Below are 24,945 nucleotides of genomic sequence, written 5' to 3' on the forward strand. Positions count from 1 at the left end.
CACCGTACCATTACAGCACCGCCCCTCCCACCAACAACAAACACCGTACCATTACAGCACCGCCCCTCCCACCAACAACAAACACCGTACCATTACAGCACTGCCCCCCCACCACAACAACAAACAACGTACCATTACAGCACCGCCCCCCCACCAACAACAAACACCGTACCATTACAGCACCGCCCCCCCACCACAACAACAAACACCGTACCATTACAGCACCGCCCCTCCCACCAACAACAAACACCGTACCATTACAGCACCGCCCCTCCCACCAACAACAAACACCGTACCATTACAGCACTGCCCCCCCACCACAACAACAAACAACGTACCATTACAGCACCGCCCCCCCACCAACAACAAACACCGTACCATTACAGCACCGCCCCCCCACCACAACAACAAACACCATACCATTACAGCACTGCCCCTCCCACCAACAACAAACACCGTACCATTACAGCACCGCCCCCCCACCACCACAACAACAAACACTGTACCATTACAGCACTGCCCCCCCACCACAACAACAAACACCGTACCATTACAGCACCGCCCCTCCCACCAACAACAACAAACACCGTACCATTACAGCACCGCCCCCCACCAACAACAAACACCGTACCATTACAGCACCGCCCCTCCCACCAACAACAAACACTGTACCATTACATCACCGCCCCCCCCACCAACAACAAACACCGTACCATTACAGCACCGCCTCTCCCACCAACAACAACAAACACCGTACTATTACAGCACCGCCCCCCCACCAACAACAAACACCGTACCATTACAGCACTGCCCCCCCACCAACAACAAACACCGTACCATTACAGCACCGCCCCCCCACCACAACAACAAACACCGTACCATTACAGCACTGCCCTCCCACCAACAACAAACACCGTACCATTACAGCACCGCCCCCCCACCACCACAACAACAAACACTGTACCATTACAGCACTGCCCCCCCACCACAACAACAAACACCGTACCATTACAGCACCGCCCCTCCCACCAACAACAACAAACACCGTACCATTACAGCACCGCCCCCCACCAACAACAAACACCGTACCATTACAGCACCGCCCCTCCCACCAACAACAAACACTGTACCATTACATCACCGCCCCCCCCACCAACAACAAACACCGTACCATTACAGCACCGCCTCTCCCACCAACAACAACAAACACCGTACTATTACAGCACCGCCCCCCCACCAACAACAAACACCGTACCATTACAGCACTGCCCCCCCACCAACAACAAACACCGTACCATTACAGCACCGCCCCCCCACCAACAACAAACACCGTACCATTACAGCACCGCCCCTCCCACCAATAACAAACACCGTACCATTACAGCACCACCCCCCCCACCAACATACACCATACCATTACAGCACTGCCCCCCCAACAACAAACACCGTACCATTACAGCACTGCCCCCCCCCCCCCCCCCCCCACCGGCCCCCCACCACAACAACAAACACCATACCATTACAGCACCACCCCCCCACCAACAACAAACACCGTACCATTAAAGCATCGCCCCCCCACCAACAACAACAAACACCGTACCATTACAGCACTGCCCCCCCACCACAACGACAAACACCGTACCATTACAGCACCGCCCCTCCCACCAACAACAAACACTGTACCATTACAGCACTGCCCCCCCCCCACCAACAACAAACACCGTACCATTACAGCACCGCCCCCCCACCAACAACAAACACCGTACCATTACATCACCGCCCCCCCCCACCAACAACAAACACCGTACCATTACAGCACCGCCTCTCCCACCAACAACAACAAACACCGTACTATTACAGCACCGCCCCCCCACCAACAACAAACACCGTACCATTACAGCACTGCCCCCCCACCAACAACAAACACCGTACCATTACAGCACCGCCCCCCCACCACAACAACAAACACCGTACCATTACAGCACTGCCCCTCCCACCAACAACAAACACCGTACCATTACAGCACCGCCCCCCCACCACCACAACAACAAACACTGTACCATTACAGCACTGCCCCCCCACCACAACAACAAACACCGTACCATTACAGCACCGCCCCTCCCACCAACAACAACAAACACCGTACCATTACAGCACCGCCCCCCACCAACAACAAACACCGTACCATTACAGCACCGCCCCTCCCACCAACAACAAACACTGTACCATTACATCACCGCCCCCCCCACCAACAACAAACACCGTACCATTACAGCACCGCCTCTCCCACCAACAACAACAAACACCGTACTATTACAGCACCGCCCCCCCACCAACAACAAACACCGTACCATTACAGCACTGCCCCCCCACCAACAACAAACACCGTACCATTACAGCACCGCCCCCCCACCAACAACAAACACCGTACCATTACAGCACCGCCCCTCCCACCAATAACAAACACCGTACCATTACAGCACCACCCCCCCCACCAACATACACCATACCATTACAGCACTGCCCCCCCAACAACAAACACCGTACCATTACAGCACTGCCCCCCCCCCCCCCCCCCACCGGCCCCCCACCACAACAACAAACACCATACCATTACAGCACCACCCCCCCACCAACAACAAACACCGTACCATTAAAGCATCGCCCCCCCACCAACAACAACAAACACCGTACCATTACAGCACTGCCCCCCCACCACAACGACAAACACCGTACCATTACAGCACCGCCCCTCCCACCAACAACAAACACTGTACCATTACAGCACTGCCCCCCCCACCAACAACAAACACCGTACCATTACAGCACCGCCCCCCCACCAACAACAAACACCGTACCATTACAGCACCGCCCCTCCCACCAACAACAAACACCGTACCATTACAGCACCACCCCCCCCCCCACCAGCATACACCATACCATTACAGCACTGCCCCCCCAACAACAAACACCGTACCATTACAGCACTGCCCCCCCACCACAACAACAAACACCATACCATTACAGCACCGCCCCTCCCACCAACAACAAACACCGTACCATTACAGCACCGCCCCCCCCACCAACAACAAACACCGTACCATTACAGCACTGCCCCCCCCACCAACAACAAACACCGTACCATTACAGCACCGCCCCCCCACCAACAACAAACACCGTAACATTACAGCACCGCCCCCACCAAAACAACAAACAAGGTACCATTACAGCACCGCCCCCCCTACCGCCCCCCCCCACCACCACAACAACAAACACCATACCATTACAGCACCGCCCCCCCCCCCCCACCAACAACAAATACCGTACCATTACAGCACTGCCCCCCCCCACCGGCCCCCCACCACAACAACAAACACCGTACCATTACAGCACCGCCCCCACCACAACAACAAACACCGTACCATTACAGCACCGCCCCCCCTACCGCCCCCCCACCACCACAACAACAAACACCATACCATTATAGCACCCCCCCCCCCCCCACCAACAACAAACACCGTACCATTACAGCACTGCCCCCCCAACCGGCCCCCCACCACAACAACAAACACCGTACCATTACAGCACCGCCCCCAACAACAACAAACACTGTACCATTACAGCACCGCCCCCCACCACAACAACAAACATCGTACCATTACAGCACTGCCCCCCCACCAACAACAACAAACACCGTACCATTACAGCACCACCCCCCCCACCAACATACACCATACCATTACAGCACTGCCCCCCCAACAACAAACACCGTACCATTACAGCACTGCCCCCCCCCCCCCACCGGCCCCCCACCACAACAACAAACACCGTACCATTACAGCACTGCCCCCCCACCAACAACAACAAACACCGTACCATTACAGCACCACCCCCCCACCAACAACAACAAACACCGTACCATTACAGCACTGCCCCCCCACCAACAACAACAAACACCGTACCATTACAGCACTGCCCCCCCACCAACAACAACAAACACCATACCATTACAGCACCACCCCCCTTCCCCACCAACATACACCATACCATTACAGCACTGCCCCCCCAACAACAAACACCGTACCATTACAGCACTGCCCCCCACCCCCCCACCACAACAACCCCCCAAGGCAGGGCTCCTGACACGCCTCTTCCCAGCTCACCCCAGGCTCACGGTCCGACAGAGCCCGGGGGACCCATGGCGATCCCCCACCCTTGGTACGGACAACAAGTCCGGATATGCCACTGTGATCTGCAGCGCCATTACAGTATGTCAAGACAGTACTCAGTAGGACTTGACATACTATTTTTTAATAACCTTTACTTAAGTTAACATCAAATCCAGTTGCAGGTTTTCTCCTGAAATTCTCTGTTTCATCCAGTCTTCTTAATTCTTTTTGGAGGCCATCAAGCAGTTTATGCGTTGACATGCTTCTTGGATCCACCAGTGTGGAACACATGTGCAGATAGCTCAGATCCGCAGGGCTCCTGTTTCCCCCTTGCCCCTCACAGATGTGCCACACTTGGGCTGTGGCTTTATCTGCACGCATCTGCTAATCAATGCCCTCTCTGAAAGGGATGTGTGCAGACGGCAAGGGAAGCCGGCCTTTCCACGCACCGCACACTGCCTCACTGGTTTCATCTTTTCTTTCATAACTGTAAAGATCAATGGATGTCTTGGAAGAGAAGCCGTACTTTGGAGGAATAAGGACACAGCCTGTGTGCTGAATATTTTGGTCTTGACCCTGACTGCTCTCTGAAAGAAAGAGGAGGAAACGGCACAAACCTTAAAGACTTATGACGACAAATCGATATCTAATCCAAACTGATATCTGACGGTGGATGTTGACAGGACCCTTAATCAGTGTCTTCCAATTTATAAATGTTCCATTTATATGTTGGCCAAGTCAGCAGGATATCATTTTAAATTACCTGTAATGAAAAAATGAAAAAAAATTACAGATTTCTGCTTTAGTTTTTTGAACATTTTAAAATGAGGAGATGCAGTATATTTGATAAGAGTATTACAGAAGCACTAAAAGACTCAGAGGCAAAGATCACTGTGGTCACTTTGACCTTAGACATTATCACACACCGCCTCATGTGCTCTTCTGTTATTCCAGCATATCAGAGCTTGGATTAGCCTAAACGCTTTATCTGGTTTAACCAAAAAATTCTTATAAAATCTTATAAAAGAAAAGTTGGAATTAATCAGCTACACAGGATCTGCAGAATGTCCAGACCTTTCTTCTGATCTATCTTAACATAATAGTAATGTGTGTGTGTTTATTTATAATATAATTATTAATCATATCATTATTTATCATATCATTGTTTATCATATTGCATCATTCCAGAAATAAACATGGACATTTCAAAGACTCAGAATTATGATGATGGCCGTTCCAGTACGTTATGGAATCCCAAGTATCAGGAGCAGTCAAACATGTCTTACTAGTAATACCAAATTCAATAGTATCACTGTAACAGTGCAGCTGTTTTATCTCGGGAGCAGTTTGCTAATTGTCGGTCTATATGATTGATTTCCAGTAGCTCCAGTATCTCCAGCAGCTATACGTGTCCATATTGGGCAGCAGCTACATTTGATGCCTTCATGTGCTGCAGCTGACCAGGGCTGGTCTATTTTAAAAAGTGTTGCATTCTTTATCAACAGGAGGATGCAGTGCACAGTAAACAGGTCCTGCTGTCCTGCAAGTCCTGCAAATCCTGCGCAGGACCAGTGTCAATTTTGACAGCAAATTTAGATTTTTAGTCTTTTGATTAAAATGTAATTTAGTTTTAGTCATAATTTAGTAATCTGAATTGTTTTTAGTTTTAGTTTAGTTTTAGATTCAGTTGACTAAAATTTTGTTAACCTCTTATGGAATAGTATTCATGTTTGAAAGACCAATACACACACAAACAGCTTTAACGAACATCATCATCTTTATTTACCTGACCTTGCTTTTGAGCATAACAATAACAAAATATTGATGACTTCTTGACAATTTGCTTCTTGGCAAATGCCTAACTTGCAAAACACTAGGTAATGATACTCACTCCTGTAGTTTAGTAGTAGTCTGACTCGGTGGTGTCTTGAATTCTGGCCTATCTGTACTATTTCCTAGCATGTATTCTGTGATCAGAAGTAAAGCACTTTGTAAGTCGCTCTGGATAAGAGCGGCTGCTAAATGCCATTATGTAAATGTAAATGTAAATGATGACGAGCATTTTGATTTTGACATTGATGACCTGCTCTGCGTGAAAAATATATGCATTGTTCATAACAAACTGCATATCACACTCTTTATAAAACTGGGTACCGTGAAAGTAGAACTGACCCTTTCTAGAGTGTACGCAGCCATTCGCTAGCCAAACTAGCCATGTTCATCGCTAGTTTCCCGACTCTGGTCCGGACACACTGCACTGCACATTATAGCGTTTCACCTGCCTCCCACACACCTGATCCAACTAATCTGATCATTAACACCACCTTACTGAGTTAATACAAGCATTTTACAGCAGCTCTATAATCCTTGAGGACTAGGAATAAGAAAGGCTAAACTAGCGTTAGAAGGGGTAAAGATAGCTAACGGTGGTACTCGAGGGCTGATGTCCAACACAGTGTAGAGATTGTGTTTTAGCATCAAAACACAAATGCTTAACTGGGAAAATACTTTACTCTGCATGACAATAAATCACGAGTAACGGCAATTCATAGGTTAGTTTGGTCTTCCCGGCTTTAGATCAAATTTAGATCAAATTGATTGGATAGCTTGTCCCAGCTCTGCATATGGTAGTTATGATTGGATTTTTTTTATTCCTTTTATGTATTTTTTCTTATTTAGATATCATTGATAAAAACAAGGACTCATGCAGTTTGAGTAATGTCTATGATAGATTATGTCTATAGTAGTTTTTGTTAAAAGATGTTAAATGTTGTTTTTGATGTCAGCAGCCAGTACCTACAGCTCCTGGCTTCCTTTGTCACGTTGAGGACCCCGGCCCCTCCCCTTTGGGCGTGTGTTTACGTGGTCCACGTGCTTTGTCTGCGTCTGTGGAACTCCGTGGTAATGGCTATGTCGTGTGATAATGTGTCTCACCTGTGAATCGTCTCGTAATCACGTGGGGCTAATGTGGTTTGTCTATTTAATAAGCATCACATCCTTAGAACAAAATTTGCACCAAGATGCTAGCAACATCAACTTGGTTCTATTCCCAGGAATACACATACTGTTAAAATAATGTATGTAATGGAATGGAATATGTTGTAAGTTGCTCTTCATAGTTTCTACCAAATGTGAAACTTGTAAATGTTTATCGATATGTTTACTAAACTGATCTGAAGAGTGTGTTTGTGCTCCAATATCTCCCCTGGTAGAGTAGGGTGCTTAGCAACACTAAGGATCTGATGTCCAGGGAGCACCCATAATGTCACTCTGTAAAATACACCCAAATCACTCTTGTTACAAGCATCTGCGGACTGCTGTGAAAGAAACACATTTAAGCCTACTGTATAAAATAGTAAATATGTCCATTTAGACAATTCCTGACTGGCTTTAAAATTAGGTTATTGACTGCCACTGTGGATGATATTTCATGGTATTTTTATTTTATTTGAATAGCAGGGAAATTAGGGTACCAATCAGAGTTTAATTACAAGAGTGCATTTGCTTATGGTTCTTTTCCAGGCTAAATGAAACAACAGTGTTTGGATAAGTACTCACTAATTTTGCCATTTAAACAGGTCATTTGTATCCAAATGAGTACTAACATATACTACACATTTCAGTACTTTAAAGACTTTTAAGGCATGTGTTAACCAAACACACACTGGTTCTTAGAGAATGTTACACATGTGTCCCAGCAGATAAAGAGCATTCCGTTTAATGAAAAAGAAAATGATAGTGATAAATCTATAATTTTTTTGTCCTTGTAATTTCAGCGGTCTTAACGCTGGCTCTTATCTTCTTTATCTTACCTTATCTTTTGAAAGCATTTTGAGTGCGTAATCACAAAAAGATCTCAGGCATATACCCAAACAGTTTTTATCTTAAATGTTGTGAAATTCCCTCCAGTAAAGGATATTCTTTAACCTGGGTTAAATAAGCCCAGCAGGGGTGACTAAGGAAGCAAAGATTGGCATGCAACATTAATGAAAACGACTTCTTATCAGAAGAACCTTTTATCAGAATGATTTGAACGTTTGGTCAGTTTTTCTTTGTCAAGTATACTAAACAGGAGCCAAATCCATGTGTATAAAGTTGGCTTGAGGTTCTCAGCATTACTTCATAATCTACTACTAATCTAATCTACTAATCTAATCTTTACTACTCAAAGCCTGTCCCTAGAATCATATAGACATAGTATACTTTTTTCTCAAGTAATATATATAAAGCTGTTCCAGATTTAATGTTGCTGGAATGTGCTATTGGCATCTACATGCTCATATGCACATCAACAAGCTCTCTGTTTGTTAAACACAGTCTCTTAAACTTGCCAGCACATGTGACTGACTCCTGCTGAACATACCCTGGGAGGAAGCGCTGCTGAAAAGGACTCTCTTTCCATTAGCAGCTGGAGATTATTTCTTTCACCTTTCACTGGATCGGGGCCCAGAGAGCTGACAGAGAATTAATGTGACAGTTCCGCCACCCCTCCACCAAAATATTTTTTTGCTCTGTGTTCACTTTTAATTCATAGTATCACAGCAGCACACATCCAAAATACCGGTCCCCAGGGGGCCTGACACTAACGGACCATAATCTTCATCAAAACACTGGGCAGTTCTCTGTGGCTGTTCTGAGATCAGCAGGGCCATGGGAACAGGGCGACTGGAGCCACCTTGTCCCCTTGGGAGTGGGACTGTGCTTTTGCTTTGGTGATAATTAATATGTGTGTGCCACTAGCGCTGCACTCCGTATCTTCCTGGGAAATGGATGACCGTCTGCAGCCTGCACTGTCACATCAGAAAGAGCGATGTGATAGGGAGAAGCTTCCAGCCTGTCTAATTTCATTACATTCCCATCTCAGTGTGACATGGCGCTGCCCCTGTGTGATACATTGAGTAGATACATAGATTGTGGCGTCTTTACTTTCACTGGTTTTTGCTTTTTATAAGTATATATGCTGCTAAGTGATAGTCCACCCATCTAGATGTGGCCCCCATCTGCAATTCCAGTTGCAGATTGCGTAACGATTGTAAAAACATTGGCTGTATTTATGTACTGCCCATTTGGGATTCAGCTATATTGTATAGACAGTTTCACCGATTTTTCGTGCTTTACCCTAGATGGGGTCAGTTTAATTAAATCCAAGATTTCTCCTGAGAGCTTGAAACCTTGACCACTGTCTGCCTTTCTCTTTTGAAACTGAATTTGGGTGACAAGAGAATTTATTTCATTTTCAAAACAAAAAATTTAATTAATTCAAATTAATTGCAGTCACACTGTAGTAACCAAACGTGATTGAAATGTATACATATACAGTATTATACCCCGGGGTGCACATAACTAAAATTAGGACTGCATAATGTCACTTATGTTACTTACCACCTTTGCATATTAAACTGCCACGTTATCAGCACCACTATCTCATATAAGACACGTTGCTTGTCAATTATTGTTAAAGATGTCCAAAAACAACAGTCATTAAGCAGATTCTTTGGCGTTTCTCCACCTACAAAGAAACGCCAACCGGAGCTTTTTTTCAGAATAGTGTTTCCGAGCTGTGTCGTGACTAACGATGAGCGCACAGACAAAACAGGTGTGTTTTATAAGGGCTCAAAGTAGTTCAAACATACTTTATTTGACAAACATGAAAAGAGCAAGGAGCACACATGTGGCACTATCCATTGCTAATGTACAAGCTAGCCGAGAAGAAATGTCCAGTCGCCACTTATCAAATGGCGAGACAAGCTGAATGAAGAACAGTAAGCTGTTTAATATTGTTCTCCTCTCCTTCAATAAAGCTAAAAACGTACGTCCCATGTCATATTCTGATCATCTTCCTTTACTGAAGCGGCTAGAAGTAAATATCGGAGATGTTTGGGTCATTCCAGGATTTTGGTACATTTCAGGGGTGGTCACTTCTGAAAAACTATCAAAAAGTTTGATTCGTCAATCTCAGATATGGAAGCAGTTTTTTTCGTTATTAGATTGGTGTGCAGTAAATTGGTATGCAGTAACAGGGTTGTGACTAACAGGGTTGCAAATTTAGGCTAAGTTGTGGTCTACCCCAGGAACAGATGCTAACTGTAAAGTTTAGCTATGTATACAAGATCAAGGACAAATATGGTTATATAAGTATATAACAGGGTTGCCAACTCTCACTCATTGAGCGTGAGACACACGCATTTGACCGTCTTCACACGCTCTCACGCCACACTTCCGATATCTCACGCCGAAAAAAAAATCAAATTTACCTCTGATCCACATCTATGATTCAATGAGTTACTAGTTCGCTCTGGTGCCAACCACTAGCGATCAATCGATCGCAATATAATACTTAATTTGTGTCCATATTACACCGCCCCAGTAACAATTTACGTTTACCCCCCCGGTCAACAATTTACACTCGCCATTTAGACTTGCATTCACTGAGTGACACACACAACTTGGATAAGCATATTTGGAAAAAAAAACCTTGAAAATTGTTAGAGCACTTACCATTTTTCTTGCCATGTGAGCAGGAAATGTGCCTTGTGATGCCATAAAATTCCTTATGGTAACAGGGCATGTTGTGGGACACAACTTAATAGTGTAAAAACTGTGACATGCAATACAATGTAGACCAAAGAAGTTGTTTTCATAAGTAAAGGAGATGCATTTCAACAATATACAAGAGGAAGTAATTTATTTAGAGCTTATTTTAATTGTTAAATTTGGCAAAGGAGTTGGTCACCCAATGTGTGGGACAAGAGAAAACGGCAAATTTTTGATGGTCCAAAGGTATTCAGTCTTTTGAATAATATCTAAGGAGCTTATTTTTCCACCAAATTTTACAGTTTGTCTTATAACATATAGATATTTTGGATATGTACATTTGAAATTTAAGTGGTGGGACAGGAAATGTACCAAAATCCTGGAATGACCCGTTTATCATTCAGGTGAATTGAGCACATGTGACTCTAGCGTCGCTCACACCTCCAACATGAAGTTATGAGCCAAGCTGCAGTCTCCTGAATTTTGGGGGCTGTTTTTGATAGATCTGAGGACATCACCAAAACTGAGCAGGGAATTGTTTACGTTGTGTCTAGCAACAGAGAGTTTACCTCAGACTTTCTTGGACTGGTTGAACTGGGCGCTGACCGAACCGCGCAGGCCATAACAGACGGGGGTGGGTACCAAACACCATCTCCTGGTACTCACCTGAGTAACTCACTACAACAGTTATGTGCAACCCTGATTATACAGTATTATTCAACAGCAGTTATTTAAATTCAGCTGATTTATGGGTGTGACATTTTTCACACAGGAACGAGACACTAAAACAGCCTTTGTTCAAAAGAGTTTTTATTTTGTACAGCCTTTGTTTTTACATGGAGGCGAGCTTGGCTTTAGTCTGCTGCAGGCTAAATGCGACACACCAGGCTACGGCTCCCGTGAGGTAAAAATGGGAGGAGAGGTGATTGGTAACAGGTGTAGGCAATAATCAATAAACGGGTGACATTGAACAGGGAAGTGGCTGTAAAGCGTGACGGGTGCTGGTATTAACGGAATCCTGACTGGGTGCCAACTGAGACGTGACGATAGGTTTATGGAATTAAAAATAAAATGCTTAATAGGTTACTACACCATGACGATAAAAGGTACCTGACTGTTGCCCCACTGTTGCTCTCAGACAGCAGGGCGACAGATGATCTGCACACGGTTCTTCACTCTCCATTCGCTTCTTGCAATAGCCTGTTTCTTATAGAGGTGTAGGTGGGGGATTTATTCGTAGCATATTTCTAAATATTGTATAATTGAGGGTTACCAAAAATCATTAGCAGTGATCTGAATTGATATGACTTGTTAAACTGGGTCTGTATTTGCACATATCAAACCTGCGCGATCCCCTGACACACTGCTTAATTATGAAACCTCTGAAATTTGTTGCAGTGCTTAATAATTACATAGCCATCAAATCCTCTTTACTACAGGTAACTGATTCCATGGTTGTCTAGTGTAAGCTTGTCAAGCAGCTCTAAAGGAATGTCTCTTGTGTCTTTTCAGTGGCCATCTCTGTGTGCACAGAGGTCTTTTGGAAACCCAACCCAGAAAGATCTATAAGCCTACAAAGGTCTCCGAGAAACCGTAAGTCTTCAGTAACATCTCTGCTTTATGATCAACACTAAACAAAGTATTGATTTGTGACTTAAGGCAATATTTACATATAATAACACCCTGCATGAAACCTTTGGTCATTTCTTTGTGTTGCTCAAAATCTTAAAACTTCTACCCAGTCGTATTCATCTGTTTTATATCTTCTGCCATCTGTTCTACCGCTTTCCACTTACGGAACATTAAAAATAAGTCACACTCCCAACTGAGTGCTCAGCATCAGGCCTTTCACATTTACAGTAGCATGCTTCTCCACCCATGAATATTCATGAATATTCAGCTGTTCAGGAATGCCTGGTGCAGCTTTACTGAAGGCCCAGCCGTTTCTACCTTAGTCCACGCCACTGTGGCCAAAAGTATCAGTGACTGAGAGGGCTGATCAAACCTGAATGGATGAAACATAGCATCGGCTCTCTAGGGTGAAACTCTTTTGTTGAGATCAGAGGATTTGTTCAGTGAATGAATGGGACTGATCTAACAGCATGTGGTCTTTGCTCTGACTGACAAGAAAGAGGAGGGGCCCAGGCTGCAAGCGTTTCTTCTTTCTTGTTTGCACCACTCTACCACTTTTGTTTTGCCTCCACACTTTGCCACTTTTTGCAGCCATAGTTTGCCAGCAAAAACCACAGATTCATCAGCCTCAGAAACAAACGGCAATTCATTTCCCCCAAAATGCTCAGCGGTGGTTCGTTATGTCCCGTGGCGAGCGCTCCCCCTCTCCTCAAATCAGGGACTGTTTTGCTGGAGGAGCGGTGTCAGCTGCACAACTTCAGAGGGATTTCAGACCTGCTGCGTAATACCTCTGAGAGCAGAATTGCACCTCAAGGGCCAGCAGCAGGCATCGGAGGAGTCCGTATCCTGTGATCTGGGGGTGCAGCGAGCTCTCTACATCAGAAGTACTTCATCAGAGCAAGGCTGCAGGGTGGAGTGGTGGGGCTGAGCGCTGGAGGCCACCTCGTTATCTTGGAGATGTCTACACATCCAGCACCAGTATGTAGGCTTCTGGTGTCACTACCGATACGCACAAAGCACTTCGAGGCGTGCCTTGACACATTAGCTGCCAAACCACTTCTGCTGTGGTTGTATTCTGACAGCTACGTGTAACAACTTAGGTGAATGGAGAGGGTGGTTTTGCTGCTAACCCGCCCACATCCTCCCGGTGATCTCATACAAACAATTCCCCACAGGTCTCACTTCAGCCAAAATGTTCAGAAGTGTTCAAGCATCACTCCACTAAACCCATCAATCATAGTCTTCACCTTCCTGAGGATGGTGTTTAAGTGTTCAAAACCAGCAGCTTATTGCCTCATAGCTTCTTCTTCATTCCTCTAATTTACATCTTTGGGTCATGTGGTCAGGTTAACGCAGGCCATGATAACAGGGCACAGGATTCCAGCATGGACACAGTCACTGCTCTTTACTGCAGTAAGGCCCATCAGCTGCACGAGGAGGGCTCATCTCCGGCCTCTAGAGGACGGCCATCTCCCAACCCTTTATGCTCCTTTTCAGACTGTCTCCAGCACACGCCTGCATGGACGGGCACTGAGCTTTGATATTCAGGTCTGCTTCCCCTGAGGCGGCTGAAATCTGATGTGCTGACAGATTCACAGTGGCTATGCCCAGCTATGATGTTCCGATAAAGAAAGCAAGAAGATAGAGAGAAAGGGAGAGATAGATAGAGTGAGAGAGAGATAGAGAAAGCCTGAGACTGTTTGTGAAGTATGCAGAGCAGCTTTGCTTTATTTTGTTTTTTGCCCCCAAAGTGCATTTGCACAGTAATTTGTCTGCTTATGCAATGTCGGAAAGGATGTTTATTGATGTGCATTATGCAGTCAAAAGCTTTCTCAGCCTTAAAAGCATTCACTCGATTCATCTTAATTCACTTGTTGCCATAGCAAACAAACAAACAAGGATGATATATGTAATAAAACCTTTTTTTGTTGTCGTTTCACACTAATTGATGTACAGTAGGGTTCTTGGTACCATATTTAGTCTTGTGCAATGCATATGCATTATGGTTATCCTGCCATTTAACATGAAAATGTCTGATCTTAAAAGTAGGTATGGCATATTCTAATTTAAAACCGTTTAACAGCTGCAGACTGCTCCGGAATATATAACAGGTAGTCATAACTGAAATGTTGATGTTGAAATCAAAAGTAAACTATGGGTAGTAGTTCCTGCAAAAATCAGCCCTTCTCAGATTTGCAAAACATTAGTAGCCTTAAAGTGCTGTGAATATATCAGAAACAATGTAAGATGGTCGGTTCAGATATGAAGTTCATTTATAGTCTAGTGCCACACTGCTCAAGTTATTGGCCTTTTTTAGCTTCTTGTGCTTTTCAGTACAATGCCAAGTTTGCGCTAAATTGACAGCCAATGGGAGGTTTGTGCTAAAATGACAGCCAATCACACAATTGCTCTAAAGTGAAAATAAATCACAGGCTTGCACTAAAACCAAAAGATAAATTAGCGGTTCTAAACCCACCATTGACTTACTACCTTTACAAATTATGTCTGAAATGTTGGAGGAAAATACATACACTGACATATGGGACTGCCTGATGAGTTGATCTGTCATAGCAGGTAATTTGACAACCTAGATGAACTATGTATATGTATATAACATGATAATGGATCTGTTATTTTTGTCAATGCTTTGTCTTCTGAGCCAACAAATCTTGACCAGAAATAGGAATTAGACAGAGCAGCACTGCTGACGTTTCTGCTGAAAAAAATTAAAAACATGTTGGCTTTAAAGGTAAAGGTAATCTCCAGAAGAGGTCAAATTTAATCTCAGCTTTAACTATACTGCACATAACTGTATGTGTTGCTGAAGGGTTCTTTGGCCCAATCTGACCCCTGTTCACATTTGATCTTAACTAGGGAAATGAACTTAAAAGTTAGCAGACAGGTCCAGTGTGGGAACCATGGTCTCAGTGCCTTTTGGGTAACTGAACACAACCCTAACACTGCAGACAGCATTCCACTACAGGGAGCTTATGTGTGTAGCTTTTTGAATCAGTATGCTGTCTGAAAAAATGTATACACTCTCTCTCTCCCTCTCCCACACACAGGTCTATGCAATCATTTAAAGGAATTGTATCTAAATTGACAAGAGAAAAATAAATATTTCACTAAGACTTCTCTGCATTGAAGAGAAGTCATAGCGTTAACATGAACATCGCTGGAAAAGTGCTAGCAATTATGGGCCAAGAAGTCGTTGCTGAAAACATTTTCACGATGGATCAAAGCATGCTAACATAAGACAGATTTACTCAATCGCAGCATCATAAAAATGTTTCTGTAGAATAAAATTGACATGCTGTCCCATGTGTTGTTTGCATCAGCAAGCACAGAGCTGACTAAGGGATCTGTAGACGATGGAAGAGTGAGATGCATGACAGAGGGATACACGTACAGGACCGTGTTCAAGCACTGATCCATACACCCTTGAAGTTTAGTTCTCTTTGGTAATGATCTATTTCTGGTGCGGTCACAAGTCCTTCCCAGTCCGGTTTACTCCCATGGACAGCCTGCTGTTCAAACTCAGTAGGTAATTAACAAATCCTTCAAGATGAGTATTAACCACACAAAACACAAAAACGTGTATGGGAGAACTTATACAGAGATTCACATCATCAGATGAGGGCAAATAACAGAATTTAAACCTCTGAGGTCTAAGACATCCCATCCCCCAACTGTTTAAATAGGAAGGGAGAAAAATAAGATTTTCTCTAGGAAAATCATCTACGAGTTTGCTAAAGACACTGCCCAAGACGGTTATGTTTTCTCATCTCTCAAGACAGTGCAGTCATGAGCAAGTCGGGTTGTGTGTAGGAAGTCAACACAGACCTGAGGACATAGGCAGTCCAACAGACTCAATCTGCCTATTCAAGCTCCATCTTGGGAGCTACACAACCTGGTATACTAGAAAAAGGATTATGCTCAACTGTGTATACTTGTTTGTATGAGAGAGAAAGATTTGAAACAAATAAAATAAACATTTAAAAATATACATTTCACTCATATACATATTTTATGTGTTTTCATTACTTAATTTCACTCATACTGCTCAAATATGGCAAGCTTTAATTTAGTTGAATATGCATATGCTCAGCAAACTAATTTGTTGCTTTCATTTGCATACCTAAGAACTGAGACAAATTATACATTTTTACCTTTTCATCTTGCCAATGTAGCCTATGGCTTGCTCACCAACATCAACAGCAGTGATGCTTTTTTGGGTATTATGTATGATAAATATTGTATATCACTTAAATAAAACACTTAAATGAAAACAAAGTGGTTTAACTGACAACATATAGTATACCATATCTTGCCCAATGACAACAACCTGTGCAGGAGCAGTATAGGTTGTCTGCGCAGGAAGGGCTCCTTGGCCATGAATGTATTTGGCAGAAAGAATTGGAGAATTGGCCAGACTCTAATGTTTGTGTTCCAGACAGGCACTGGATTAGCAGTGGGGCTAATGTGATCCTATGATTTCATCTCCATATTTTTGCAAGAACAACAAAACAAATTTATACAAATGTGGTTGTGGTTTTGCATCAGTTACACCAGATGTTCCGAGTAATTAATTATTCAGAAAGTAAATGTGCTTTAAGCTGCTAACCCCTTGTTACTGTGAATAACAGAAAACAGATTCTAGTGTGTTTCAAATAAGCAGTTTGTTACGGTGACAGCCCGGACCCTTCCCTGTGGGCGTGCTGCTACGTGGTCTGCGTGTCGTTATGTCCATGTATGTAGTTCCGTGGGTGTGGGTCGTTTGTGAGCGTGTTCGTAGTCTCACCTGTGCCTTGTCTCGAGATCACGAGGGTACATGTTGATCACCTATATATAATGTGCGTTCGCGCAGTGTCTTGTGCTCGTCTTTGTCTAAAGTTTTGTGCCAGTGTGAGTGTCTGTGTTTTTGTGCTTGTTCTTTTGAAAATAAATGTTCTGTGTTGCACCGTTATCACTCGTCGTGCCTCCTCCATCGAGTGTGACACAGTTTCACGTGGTTTAGGTTTTCTAAGTATTTTCTGTCATATGATTTTTATATTATTTTTACCCAAAATAAGTTACAGACAATAAATTTATACATTTAATTAATGTAATTTAATTAAATGACTTAACAATAAATGCAGTTGGGTGAATAATTGTAGGTAGCAGACCATCCTGAAATCATAAGTGACACTGACGTGTAAAAACATCATCAACCCAGCTGTGCCTGAGACAACATCACTGTAACTGCTGTGTTATGATCCAGAATTGAACGGATTTGAGGGTGACTGATAAATTGTGCATAGCAACAGATGGTCTATAGTCTCTCTATCTACACAGTGTTTCTAAAAAAATATTTCTAGTACAGTGGGCAGTGCGTGTAATTGTTTCAAGTTTTTCAAGAAGCCATGGGTGACTAGCAGAGAGCAGCCCAAAGTAACTGAATGTTCATGTTACATACCTTATCTGAAAACTGACATAATGAGAATACATCAGATAATCATATGGCTGATAAAACATGAAACTTGGACGCTAACAGTCACTGGCAGCAAAAGACTAAAGGATTTGTGCTCAGCCAGCAGACAGGTAGGAAGGTAGATTTATCTAAATATATTATTTAATGTTCTAGTAAGCTCACTGGGTGAGACATTAAGAGTTTTGTCCTCATTGCTGGTGAACATTTTTGGCTAATGGCCGTTTGTGCAGGTTTTCTGTCCCCTATCCATAACTGACTAATGCTGTTCTTACTCTATTTCTCGGGTACGTATCACGTTGTAGGACAGTGGATGGCATTTCTTAATTGCATAGATTTACACTCTCAGGCATTATTATGTACGCCTGTTCAATTGCTCATTAATGCAAATATCTAATTAACCAGTCGATGCATTTAGGCATGTAGACATGGTAAAGATGACCTGCTGAACTTAAAATCAAGCAAGCACGGTTGGTGATTTTAAGTAAGGTCATTTAATGAATTTAATGAATGTGGTATGGCTGTTGTATGGCTTAGATAGGCTCATCTGAGTATTTCAGAAACCGCTGGTCTGCTGGGATTTTTATATACAACCATCTCTAGGTTTTACACAGTATGAGAAAAAAATAGAACAAATCCAGTGAGCAGCAGTTCTTTCCAGAAAATGCTTTGATTCAAGCTGATAGAAAGGCAAGAATAACTCAAATAACCACTTGTCACAATCAAGATATTCAGAAGATCTTCTCTGAAGGCACAATATGGTGAACCTGGAATGAGCTACAGCAGAAGACGACCACACCAGGTGCCTCTCCTCAGCTAAGAACATGCAATTGAGGATCACACAGGCTCACCAACATTGGACAACAAAAGATTGGAAAAATGTTTTCCTAGTGTGATGCAGCAGAAATTGAGAATCATCATTTACATGGTAGGGTCAGAATTTGTGATGCTATAATGTCAATTTGGACCAAAACATCCTGCTATTTTTTTCCTACATGCTGCAACTGGTGCCAGAACGCCTTTGTCATCTATACATACAGTATATGGGAATGCATACATCACAATGAAATGCATTCCCCCACATCTCCTAGATTCTTTGGAAACTGGGGTTAGAGCACATGGTCAGCCAGTATACAGCACCCCTGGAGTTGAAAGGGTTACGGGCCTTGATCAAAGGCCCAACAGTGGCTGCATGGCAGAGGCAGGATTTGAGCCCACAACCTTTCAATTGATGTACTTGAAAGTCCTACTCACTAGGCTTAGTTTTTGAGACCAGATGCTTCGGTCATAATTGACTGGTGACAATATAGTGAGGTATATTGTAAAATCTAGCCTGTGCTCACAATGTTGCCATCAGCAATCCATTACACACCAGAAAAAGGTCCTCCGCCCCTGAAATCTAGCTGACTCACCACGGATACCACTATCCAATCCACCTGTCTAATTACATCAACAAGTGAGTTGTGGTTTACATTGATGATCTTCTGAAGTTCTCAAAAAACAGTATCTCTTGTATGTCCTTGCAATTCTGCTAAGGCTCCAATAATATCAATTATGTGTAAAATTACAAAAATGTAAATTCCACAAAGTGGAATCATGCTTTTTAAGGTACATCATAAATGTCTAATTGGGTGTAAATGGAAAAATCCTAATCAATAATTCTGTAATGGAACTGCAGATATTTTTGGCTTTGCACTTCTATGAGGTACGTCAAAACGTTTAGCTCTGTAGTTGTGCCACTCTCGTCTCTACTCAGAAGAAAACCTTGAAGCTTTGCTTGGAACACAGCACCCCAGGAATCTTTAAAGATGTAGCAAAGATCATTTATTCCTCAGTGAAACTTGGATCTGGTCAAAGTGAGCTTTCTCTAATCCCCAGCCTATGGACAGGAACCTGGACCCGTCTGGCTTTGTTGTATGCTTAGCAACACAGTCATAAATGGCCTAGCTTTTTACCTGATCTAACTTTCTGATCCTTTGCACTTTTCTTTTGGATATCATAAATTCCACAGATTTGGGATGCATTAACCTTCTAACAGTCTGTTCAGAATTAAGAAACCCTAAATTTCACAATAGATTCTACAAGACAAGGATAACCAACCTTCCCACCCCACAAACATCTGTTCAAATATATGTTTAACTTTTCCCCAGATTTGGGAATAACAACATTTAAACCTACTATGATGTCAATGGGTAATTATCTAGTAATGTATGGCAGTGGCAATATGTACAAAGTTGTCATGTTTGTTTCAATTAGTTGGTAATAGTCCATTTTTTTGTTATTTGGTCATTCATTTGCCTTACTCATCCTAAGTTTGTGTGCTGATTATCTCATGTTTACTGTAAGCAAATTAGAAGTCAATCTTATATGAACCAATTAGACAAAATATAGCAAAGTCAGTTTTTTAGGACTTCACTAAACTAGGAAAGGACTAGCTTGACTGTCCAATCATCTCACCTATGCTAGGATTTGGTAAATTTGTTTCAAATTAATTCTTAGACCATGAGGTAGAAATTGTCAAAAAATGTATTATTTCTCTTTATTTCATTGATTCATGGTGCACATCACTAGAATGTTCTAGAACAGGGGTACTCAACTGGCGGACCGCGGTCCGGATCCAGACCCGAACGCAGTCCTGTCCGGACCCAATCTCATTCCTGATTAACTGGATACGGACCAAAAAAAACCCGGAGCATTAATTTCAGGGCTATTGAAAAAACACTCCGTTACGAGTGTTACGTTTGCCACCCCCGCTCAACAACTTACGTTGAGATTTTCATTGTGTGGCCAGTGGTGAATTATTCCCAAATCGTCATCAAAACAAGGACATACAGATCTCCTGCGTCTGAAAGGTTTACCAGAAAAGGCCTATGACACTCAAGAAGCCTAATCTTTCCATTGTCATTGGCCTACATCACCCATGCACAATTGAGCCTGCAACATTACAAGAAAAATCTCCTTCAATGCCATGCAGTCAATGTGATGGAAATGGATAGTCTCTCTGTGCCTGTTTTATGGTTTGACATGGTTGAGCCTAATCCTGTTTGGGTTAAGATGGACAAGTTCTTGCTTTATGTTTGGTGTACTACAGCAATTGTATAGACTTCAATAACTATGGTCAGTAGTCTAATCTTAGTCAGTGGTTTATATGCATGTTCTTCCTCTTTAAGCAATAAACTTACACTTAGTCATAAGGCTTGTGAGTTTTTTCCCCAAAAACCCACATAAAAAGCAGTAATGATGGAGTTGTTGGCCACTAAACAGCCTTAGAAGAATGGAGGCATTAGTTTGAGGGGGGCTATCACTGTTTCCTCATACTCAATGGAGTAGCAATGCACCTGAAATTCAGGCAAAAAAAGTGTTACTTTAACCAGGAGGTGAAACCAGTTCATATTCAATGCAGTAGATATTTAAATCATAACATTTATTCCATGGGGTTCTAAAGTTTCAAAAGTGTAGATCAGTTCTTTCTCCTTAAGATTCATACAGCCACTAAAATAACCATTCTCCCTCTTCTGGATTTCCTACATGACATGTAATCATCTTTTTGCAAGCAATCCATTTGTTAGTACATTAGGCCAGATTCTAAGGATATGATTAAGCTAAAGGAAATACAAGGAAAATATATTTGTGTTTTTATATATGTAAAGAAATTATAGGATCACTGATTAACCAAGTGTCTTGGAATGATGAAGCATCATTCTAATGCTTCTTGAAGTAGTGGTTCTTAATTTAGTTTACTTTGGAATACAACAAGGGACTCCACTGTACAGACAGTGACAAGTAGTGGAAGTTCATTCTACCATCTGGGAGCTAAAGAATCTCGAGGGAGATATTGCAGTCTCTTGAGGGGCGGTGCTCCCAGTCTCTTGAGGGGCGGTGCTTCAAGAAGAGCTGTATTTGAGCCATGAAGGGGGCAAGATATGAGGTGTAAAATTGGGAAGACAGCAGTCATGCAGCTGCATCATTCTAGATCAGCTCAAAGGTCTAGTGGTGTGAGCAGAGAGGCCTGCCAAAAGTGACTGGCTGTAGTTCCATCTCGAGATGACAAGGAACCAAGCAAGCTACAAGCAAAGAGTGGATTCTTTGATAAGAAATGGCCGAAACCTCCTGTAGGTCTAGTGGTACATATTGGGGAGGCGTGAGCTGCTGTCATTCAGTCTTAAGATGTTAAGGGAATGGGTAAGTAACCGAGTGGCTTCTCTGGAAATAAATGGCCAAACACTTCTGATATTAAAAGAAACATGCATGTGCGGGTCACATGACAAATGGGCAGAAAATTACACACCCAGGTTTTTGGCATTTTTGAACAGTGTGATCAAGGATATGGTCAGAATTTGGTATATGGACATCTCACAATAATATGTAAGAGCTGTCTTGCTGAGATGCAGTTTTTAGTTGATGGGCAGTCATCGATAATGAGACATCAGGCAGGCATGCTGTGACCTGAGTCAAGATGTTAGTATCTAAGGGAGTGAAGCAAAAAATTAATTGACTGTCATAAGTGATAGGAGAAGCCATGTGAAGATATTCCTTCTCCTAGAGAATGAGTATAGAGAGAACAGAGAAGAGGTTTGAGCTTTGATGCTTGTGAGATGCCTGTAAAAAGCCTGCAAGGAGCAGATGAGGACCCTCTTCATATCTCTAAATTGCATGCTAACCACTGCACTGCTAAATCAGTATTGCGAAGGACAGAGGCGATAGATAAAAAACATTGTGATTAGCCATGTCAAAGATAGTAGAAGCATATGTTTGGCTGATCTATCGGCATGTTTTTCAGTAACAGCAATGAGGGCAGTTTCTGTAGAATCTGCTAGTTTGAAACCTTATGGGTTGGGATCCTGGTGTCCTTCTGGGTTTGGATGAAGAGGAACTGACTACACACAGCATATTACAGAGTTTTAGAAAAGAACAATGAGATACAGTATAACATCTGAGGGGTCGAGTGGTGGGGTTTTTTTCAGAATAGCAGTAATCCTGGTAGTCTTTAAGGCACTTAGTACATCACCAGGTGTTAGTGAGCCATCAATGATGGATGTGATGATGGAGAGCAGGTCCTAGGAGATAATGTGGAGAAACATTAAGGGGATCGGGTGGATGGACAAGGTTTACTAACTGAAACAGCTTCAGAACTATTTCTGATGGAGGTGGAGAGAAAGTTTTCAGAAAGTTTTTGAGAGAAGGGGGAAACGTGCAGGACAGGGATTTATGGTTCTCATTAATATTATCCTCAAAGAAAGTGGCAAACTGTTCTGAGGGTACAAAACATTTACATTGCAGTGAAGCGGTTTTTGATCTGCCTCAGAACAGGACCCATTCCTTATTGGTGGAAAAGGGCTATGGAGTTGCTACATAATGCAAGGTCTGTTAGCAAGGGATAAAGGATGGAGTGATTGTTATGATGAGAGAGGGGTGTATATGTGTATCTTGAAGGGGGCAGGGAGGGATAGTGTAAATGTGAGTAGGGTAGAGGGGTTACTCTGAAGTCAAGTACTCAAGTGATATCCACCGCGAAGGTTTAAAGCACTAAACCCAAGAGCCTGACCACACAAAACAAAGAGCTGAAACCTGCGGGGAAAGCACTGAATGAAAAACACCTCCGTAATAACGTGTGGGAAAAACCAGGGCTAAACTGAGGAAATGCAGAATGCTAAATGTGAGAAAAACTAAGTAACTTCAATTACCGAACTAAGGATGCTAGTGAAAGTAGCTGGCTGTCTGACCGTAATGGTAGATAATAAAAACCCTTCCCAAAGCAACCAAAACCAATAGAGAAAAAACAGCAAAGAAAAACTTGAAAATGGCCAGAGAAGGTTCAGGAGTGAGAACACTCGAATGAGCTGGGACAGGAGAAAGTCTCCAATCAGAGATAGTCAGAAGCGGGAGATAACCATGGTGATGAGACACCAGAAGCAAACATGATGCTGACTTGAAAGAGAAAACGTTGGAATTCAACATGATCCCAACACAGTGACTGGTTGCACGCTCATAGCATAGAGGCTACAAACAACTCAGCAGTGAGACACTGCAACTGCCTTTTTAAAATAGGGGATCAGACTGCTGCAGGTCATCACTGCTGATTGTGATTGAGCTGCCAGGAGCTGACTCGTGGGCTCCCCCCAGTGGCGGCAGGTGGAATTCCTGCCATTCCTATTCCTGCCATTCCTCCATGAAGAGTGAGAGAAGACATAAGGTAGAAGATTCTCAGGAGTGATTCAAGTCTAAGAAATTGGAGGTTGTGAAAAGAAGCCAGAAGAAAAGAATCAGCTTTCTGGTTGGCACTTTTCCCGTTTCACGGCTCACCTATGACCATTGTTGAGTTTGCACAGGCTGTGGAGCATAAGAGAAATTACTGGTGTTAGGCCAAATTTACAGTTCACAGCAAAGACTGACCTGAAATCTTCATTTGAGACCAATTACTAATTGTAATTTTGGAGTTTGGCTGTGCAAGAACTCTTGGTGGGACTGTGGATGACTAGCTGTCATGAAACAAACTTGACTTCTCTCTAGGGTTGCAACTCACAAGCTTGTACAATCTTGTCATCTCCAGGCTTGACTACTGTAATTGATGTCTGGCAGGTCTTCATATCTGTTTCATTAGGCCTTTGCAACAGAGTGATGCAAAATGTCTGCAATGCAACGGCTGACGTTGCTCCTATGCTTCTATTGCACAACAATAGCATGTTCACTCAACCACTGCAGATCTAGCAGCACAGAGACAAACTGCCTGGGTCAGAAGGTTCAAGACCTGCACCTGCAAGTTTGGTGGTTTAAGTTCTGAGACCAGCAGTAACCATGGCTGAGCCATGCCACCTAACCCCCTGACCATAGAACCCAACAGCCCTCTGGGTGCTGCAGCAGGCTGCTGCCCACTGCGCTGGGTATGTGTGTTCACTCCGCGTGGATTAAATGCAGAGAGCAATTTCCCTGAGGGGATTAATAAAGGTGCTTCTTCTTCTTGTGACAAAGGTGGCATCCTATGACAGGGTCACATTTAGAGTCACGAAGCTTTTCAGCACAACCTATTCTGTTTCCAGGATTTATTTATGTGCTGAAACACCTGAACTCAACACACAGATGCACATAGTTTTCACAATTTTGGGGGGTGAGGGTGGTGGGGAGGGGTATGTTGTTTAACCCGCC

General features: G+C 43.2%; 1 protein-coding gene across 4 annotated transcripts in view; it reads left to right on the plus strand.

Moving 5' to 3' along the window:
- The window catches only part of frmpd3 (FERM and PDZ domain containing 3), a 107,095-nt gene that overhangs the window by 33,274 nt on the left and 48,876 nt on the right, over nt 1-24,945 (plus strand). For all 4 annotated transcript variants that reach the window (XM_077022827.1, XM_077022836.1, XM_077022828.1 and 1 more), the window contains exon 2: nt 12,216-12,296. The gene's annotated coding sequence lies outside the window, so the exon portion shown is untranslated. The remainder of the gene's footprint in view (nt 1-12,215; nt 12,297-24,945) is intronic.

Source organism: Brachyhypopomus gauderio, chromosome 11, assembly GCF_052324685.1.
Source record: "Brachyhypopomus gauderio isolate BG-103 chromosome 11, BGAUD_0.2, whole genome shotgun sequence".
In the NCBI taxonomy this organism is placed as follows: Eukaryota; Metazoa; Chordata; class Actinopteri; order Gymnotiformes; family Hypopomidae; genus Brachyhypopomus; species Brachyhypopomus gauderio.